At 45.2% G+C, this 7199-nt stretch overlaps 1 pseudogene; it reads right to left on the bottom strand.

Moving 5' to 3' along the window:
• Positions 1–480: 480 nt before the first annotated feature.
• LOC114884551 lies at positions 481–1238 on the bottom strand (annotated as a pseudogene).
• Positions 1239–7199: the final 5961 nt, after the last annotated feature.

Here is a 7199-nt window from a genome sequence, read left to right as displayed (position 1 = left end):
CCAATTCATCACACCACCACCCCACCTCCCTGAGTTGTCTGTAAAGCTTTTGATTTCTCCGTCAAATCTGAATGAGATCCTTGCCAGGTAGAGTAATCTTGGTTGTAGGTTCTTCCCTTTCATCACTTTAAATATATTGTGCCAGTCCCTTCTGGCTTGTAGAGTTTCTGATGAGAAATCAGCTGTTAACCTTATGGGAGTTCCCTTGTATGTTATTTGTCGTTTTTCCCTTGTTGCTTACAATAATTTTTCTTTGTCTTTATTTTTTTTCAGTTTGATTACTATGTGTCTCAGCGTGTTTCTTCTTGGGTTTATCCTGCCTTGGACTCTCTGCTTTCTGGACTTGGGTGGCTATTTCCTTTCCCACGTTAGGGAAGTTTTCGACTATAATCTCTTCAAATATTTTCTCAGGTCCTTTCTCTCTTCTCCTTCTGGGACCCTTATAATGTGAATGTTGTTGTGTTTAATATTGTCCCAAAAGTCTCTTAGGCTGTCTTCATTTCTTTACATTCCTTTTTCATTTTATTTTTAGACAACCTACATGACATGTTTTTTTATTTTCCTCAAAAACAGTGCCTCCGCTCCAAACAAATCAACATCAAAATGAAGAGCTCAAGTTGACATCAGTCCCGTTTGTCTAAGTCCTGGTTTTATGTGGATGAAAAGCAGCAGCCAGCCAGTTATGATGAGCAGGTGATAGATCCAAACAGCCAAATTTGTTAACATTTTTCAATTTCTAGACCATCCTTAAAGAAAATCATATTTGGTATCACACAATCCTCACAGTAGTCCAGCAGAGCAACCATGCCATCTGGATTCATGTTTTCACCAATAAAGAACTGATAGTTTTTGAAATTAGCAAGGATGTGCTTGATTTGTTCTGCAGTCCCTGTCATAAAAGGTTTTACTCTTTCTGGTCTCTGTTCTTCAAGCTTCCCTTTGATTGACTTCATGTAATCCTTGATGTAGTTCTTGTAGGCTTCTTTTGTGAAGCTGGTTTCTTGCACGTGATTGTTCATGACAGTATCCACACCAGTGATTACTGTGCTTTCAGTACCTTTGCCCTCAGGGCCTTCAGAGGAGGCATTTCCACCAATGAGCGAGTCATCAATGTTACCCTCTCTCCTACTGACCATCTTCCCCTCCACCTCCAGACACAGCCTATCCGCAATCTCCCGGATCTTGTACATGTCAGGGAACATCTCATCATGGTTGATGAGGCCCCGGTAGATGATCATGATGGCGACTGGAGGGAGACAACGGTGGCACTAGCTTAGTAGGAGCCCGGAGCTCAGAGAGAGCGCAGTGCAGCAGAAGCGGCACTTGCGGGAGGGGGGAGTGGGCGGAAAAGCCATTCTTTTTTCTTTATTCTGTTCCAAGGCAGTGAATTCCACCATTCAGTCTTCCAGGTCACTTATCCGTTCTTCTGCCTCAGTTATTCTGCTATTGATTCCTTCTAGTGTATTTTTCATTTCAGTGATCGTATTGTTCATCTCTGTTTGTTAATTCTTCTAGGTGTTTGTTCTTTAATTCTTCTAGGTCTTTGTTAAACATTTCTTTCATCTTCTCAATCTTTGCCTCCATTCTTTTTCCGAGGTCCTGGATCATCTTCATATCATTATTCTGAACTCTTTTTCTGGAAGGTTTCCTATCTCCACTTCATTTAGTTGTATTTCTGGGGTTTTATCTTGTTCCTTCATCTGGTACAAAGTCCTCTGCCTTTTCATTTTGTCTATTCTTCTGTGAGTGTGGTTTTCCTTCCACAGGCTGCAGAAGTTCTTCTTGCTTCTGCTGTCTGCCCTCTGGTGGATGAGGCTCTATGTCATTCTTTTAAAGGTTGTGCCCTGCCCCTTCTCTCCTGTTTCAAAACCAGCAAGGACAGGGACTTCCCTGGTGGCACAGTGGTTAAGACTCTGTGCTCCCAATGCAGGAGGCCCAGGTTTGACCCCTGGTCTGGGAGCTAGATCCCGCAAGCATGCAGCAACTAAGCGTTAGCATGCCACAACTAAGGAGCTGGTGAGCTGCAGCTAAGACCCAATGCAACCAAATAAATAAATAAATATAAAACACACACACACACACACACACACACACACGAGCTGTTTTAAAAAAAAGAACCAGAAAGGACAGTCTGTGAGGGGGGAATGTGCTTGTGTGTTCTGGGAATAGCAAAGAGGCTGGTTTGGCTAGAGCCTGGTAAGCCAGCAGGGAGCAGTAGATTGAGATCCAAAAATTGGAGACGACCCTACAACGGTAGAGACCTTGAGGTTGATTCTACTCTGAGAGATGGTAAGCATTGGAGCGTTTTACAGAGTGGTGTCATGATCTGAATTTACATTTTTAAAAGATTGCTCAGGCAGCTGTGTGAACAGACTGTATGAGGAGTGGAGGAGCTTGGGAAGGTAAGGAAGCTGGAGACCGGTCAGAAGGTGAGAGATGATGTGGCTTGGACCAAGGAGGCAGCAGTGGAGTTGATGAGAAGCAGTTAGATTTTAGATATATTTTGAAAATCTACCTGACAGGAAACACTGTGGATGTTGGGTGTGAGAGAAAGAGATGAGTCAAGGATGACTCTAAGGTTTTTGGCCTGAGCAACTGGAAGACTGAAATACCATATACATGAAAGAAATCAGAAAATGGCTGGGGGAGGGCAGGTTGGAAGCCATGGTGGAAATTTTACTGGTTAGAGGCTTGAACGAACTTTCTGGAGTGATGGGGATGTTCTCTCATTTAGAGTGGTGGTTGCCTGGGGGTAAACACTGTAAAAACTCAGTGAACTGAATTTTTAGTATCTCTGCATTTTATTTTATATAAATTATACCTAAACACACACACACATACACACACACTTTTATTGATAACGGGGAAGACTTAAGAAAAAAGGAGTTTATTTTAAAGGTTACACATGAGAGAGAATGGGATCCATATTGGAAACTCGTTGAAATTGATCCTCCCATCTCTCTCATGGGGGTCCCTGCATCTCCCCGTGCTTCAGCATCTTCATCACTTTCTCTTTTTTTGTTAATAATTTTATTTTATTTCATTTATTTATTTTTATTTTATTTTACTTTTTTTGTCTGCCTTGGGTCTTCATTGCTGCGTGTGGGCTTTCTCTAGTTGTGGCGAGTGGGGGCTACTCTTGTGGCTACTCTTTCATTGTGCTGCGCGGGCTTATCATTGCGGTGGCTTCTCTTGTTGTGGAGCATGGGCTGTAGGCATGCAGGCTTCAGTAGTCGCAGCACGCGGGCTCAGGAGTTGTGGCTCATGGGCTTAGTTGCTCTGTGGCATGTGGGATCTTCCCAGACCAGGGATCAAACCCATGTCCCCTGCATTGGCAGGTGGATTTTTAACCACTGCGTCACCAGGGAAGTCCTTCATCACTTTCTTAAACTGTGACAATCAACAAAACAAGCTGATTTGTAGTATTTGCTGATTTCTGTGACATGAATATTCCCACCATATTTCAAGCCACAGGCTACATCAAGCTACAACATCATCCTTGGAGGCGGTAGATTGAAGTAGTGGAGAACACAGACTTCAGTGCAGGAAAGTTCTTTACCTCTCTGGGACTGTTTCCTCATCTGTAAAATGAGAAGGTGCTATTATTGCTGTCTCCATAGGGTTGTTATGAGGATTAAAGGAGTTAATATGTGGCATCTTGTACCTTTTAACTGTTAATAGCTCTGCTGTTAATTTACTGTGTGTCCTTGGGCAAGACCCTTCCTCTCTCTGCATCTTAGTTCCTGTATTTGTAAAACATAGAGGTTTTGTTATAAATAATCTTTGAAGTCCTTCCAGCTCTAGAAATCTTAGGGCCTTCTATGACTCCAGTTACAGAGAAATCTCAGCCTTCCTCTCTGGGTTTTAAGCTCTATTCCTGAAATCACAGGTACAAGGCACCTGAGTGGTGTGAGAGACAGCCAGGTAGATTCCAAAGTGGATTCAGTCTAAAGTGGAAAGTTAAAATTGTCAGGCTTGATCTCAGCCTGGGAAAACTCCTCCTGAGCCAAAAATTTCCAGCATTTGCGACTCTTTAACTGGCAGCTCCAGGTGCTGGTCAGTTTGAACTGCTTCATTTGGATGCCTGCCAGGAGCCTTTGTTTAGGAACTTTCTGATTCTCCCCTGCTAAGTAGGTACTGAAGGGAATACCTTTTTTTTCTTTTCTTTTCTTTGTTGTTTGGTTTTTAAAAAAATTTTATTTATTTATTTTTGGCTGTGTTGGGTCTTCGTTGCTGCACGCAGGCTTTCTCTACTTGCAGCGAGCGGGGGCTACTCTTCGTTGCGGTGCACGGGCTTCTCATTGCAGTGGCTTCTCTTGTTGCGGAGCACGGGCTCTAGGCGTGAGGGCTTCAGCAGTTGCGGCACGTGGGCTCAGTAGTTGTGGCTCGCAGGCTCTAGAGTGTAGGCTCACTAGTTGTGGCACACAGGCTTAGTTGCTTCGCGGCATGTGGGATCTTCCTGGACCAGTGCTCGAACCCCTGTTCCCTGCATTGGCAGGTGGATTCCTAACCACTGTGCCACCAGGGAAGTCCCTCTTTTCTTTGTTTTAATGGAAAGAAACAGTAATAAAAAGAAGAAAACAAATACAGAGAGAGACTAGGTCAATAGAAATAGATTAATAGAAGTAGAGAAAAAAACACCAAGAGAAAGAGATTTTTCCTACATTTTCTAACAAAAGAAGACAAATACAAACAGAGCTGAAGACAAAATAAGAGCTGATTCCTACCACAAGTCTGGGGAATTTCTCGGAAAGGATCATGTTTAAAATAAATACACATGCAGCACAGGTGGAGGTATTTCTTGCCTTTTCCTCTACCAACTCTTAAGTCTGAGGTAACTCCTGTAACCCCTACTCCCAAATGCCCAATGGAATAATTTTACATATTTTTCCATTCAGACCCATATTCTCCTGGTTAAATTCTGTAGGACCTACACTTATCACCTTAGAACCAAATATTCTAAACTGAAAAGTGACCTCAGAGCATACCTCCTCTCCCTGCAGTATTTTACATATGAAGAAACCAAGGCTCAGAGAGGTTGAGTAACTTGTCAAGGTCCCACAGACATGTGACAGAGCTAGGTTAGGTGGTAATTCATATATCTCAGTGGCACTTGTCCTATCTATGAGGGTCCCAGAAATAAACAGATGGATAATTGAGAGTTTAATAAAGGAAAAGCAACAAGAAATGATGCAGTATCCCAGGGCCAATGACAGTGGGAAACTTGATCACTATGGGACCTGAGGGGACAAAGGGAGGAAGCAGAGAGCGTATGAAAGGTGTCTGCAGAGACCCTGCTTTTAGGAAGGTGGGGTGTATGATGGGGAATAAACAATCTCACATCCCTCTTTTTCCCACTTTTAGCCTCCATTGGCTGAACCTAACTAGAAGCCAGAGGACAAGGAAGTCTGTTGATAAAAGACCAAACTGAGGCACTGAACAGGGAGGGTGGAAAGCAGATCTGGAGGCTACAAGGAAGCAACCTATCACAATTCTATTCACTGAAATTTCAAACAATGCTGTTCATGTCCCATAATTTGGCCTTAAAGTGTGCAACACAGCAAGTTGTCAGGAACATAAGATACAACAGGAGTCAAGAAAGCTCCAAGTTAGGACACTGAGCTGTCATATAGGGCTGGAAGCAGAAGACTAGCTGGGTGGATGGAAGTTTCCAGGGGCTGCTCTGCTCCTTAGCCCAGTGCCGAACCCACACAGACTTGGCGGAGAGCCTTTCAACAGCCCAGGCCCTGCCCTCAAGGAATCCAAGTCTAGTCTGCAAAGGGTGAGGCCTGACCGTAGATGACTCCTCCTGGAGACCTGCATGATGCTGATGGGCAGGGAAGACTTCTCCACCAGGGCGACTTCCTGGAGAATCAAAAGTGATGCCAACTAGGGCTTCCCTGGTGGCACAGTGGTTGAGAGTCCGCCTGCCGATGCAGGGGACACGGGTTCGTGCCCCCGTCCAGGAAGATCCCACATGCCGCGGAGTGGCTGGGCCTGTGAGTCATGGCCGCTGAGCCTGCGCGTCTGGAGCCTGTGCTCCGCAACGGGAGAGGCCACAGCAGTGAGAGGCCCGCTTACCGCAAAAAAAAAAAAGTTAAAAAAAAAAAAAAAGTGATGCCAACTATAGGAGAGAGGGGCTGGCGTCTCTGTCCTGGGACGTGTGAGGAGGTAGTTTGGTGGAAGCTCAGGGAGACCTAGGGAAACTTCTCCTTCCTCAGAATAAAGTTACTTCTGCAGGCATCTCCTGATTTCACAGTTCCTTTTGGCTGTATCCTGTCTCCTCCTCTCCCACTCTTATACCTCTCTTCCCTGAAGCCAAAGGAGTCCTGGGTGGAGTTAATAAGATTCTCAAAAGCAAGTTAAGCCAGTTCCTGCAGGCGTGAACATGTTCTGTTGAGGAGTAGCCCCTGCAGAAAACTACTGTCCCCAACTGTAGCCACAGTCAGCTACAAATAGTGCAGAAAGAGGGGTAAGAGCTCAGAGAAAACACAAATCGGCACCTGACTCCAAACATAGATGAACCCAAACTGGACCTGTAGATGCTGGGGCCTTGCCTGCAGGGCAGAGCTAATGCTCATCGTGCCCTAACCCTGGTCAGCAGTGGCCACTTCTAAAAACATCTCTTTCCTTGAGGCCTTGCTCCAATTCTACCAGCTCAGCTTCTAGCAGAGTTCTTAGAGAAGCTGCATCCCAACAATGACTCAAGGAGCCCAGCTTTCAGCTTCTCTCTCTAGGGTTGTTCAGGTCCCCTGTGTCCTAGGGAAAAGCCACACATGTCTCCCTCCGGCAGGAGCAGCCTGGCTAAGCCTCTCACCTCTCTGTGGTTAAAAGGGGAGGATGCAACCAGGAGTGTAAAGGGGCCCCTAGTTCTAGCTTGGGTAAAGGCCTGGCTGGACGCTTGAAGGCTTGGATCCTTTTGTCCAAGTTAACTCCAGCTAGTTCCCATGCTCCTGGCTGTCCCATAGTCGCAACTATTTGGACTGAGTTTAAGTGAGGGAGGTTGGCCATCTTCCAGGGACTGTGAAATCTCAGCAGATGGCTCAGCTTGTTGGGAGCTCTACGAATGCTTCACAGTTGCGCCCTATTTCAAAGCACCTTCACATCCCTTATCGCAGAAGTTCACAATCAGCCCAGAGAGACTCAAACAGTCTACAGTCAAACAGCTGGCTAATGATTAGAGACAGGATACAACTAGG

This window comes from Monodon monoceros, unplaced genomic scaffold (genome assembly GCF_005190385.1).
Source record: "Monodon monoceros isolate NGI ecotype Baffin Bay Population unplaced genomic scaffold, NGI_Narwhal_1 Super_Scaffold_5, whole genome shotgun sequence".
Lineage (NCBI taxonomy): Eukaryota > Metazoa > Chordata > Mammalia > Artiodactyla > Monodontidae > Monodon > Monodon monoceros.
This window is presented reverse-complemented; position numbering and strand designations above follow the sequence as displayed.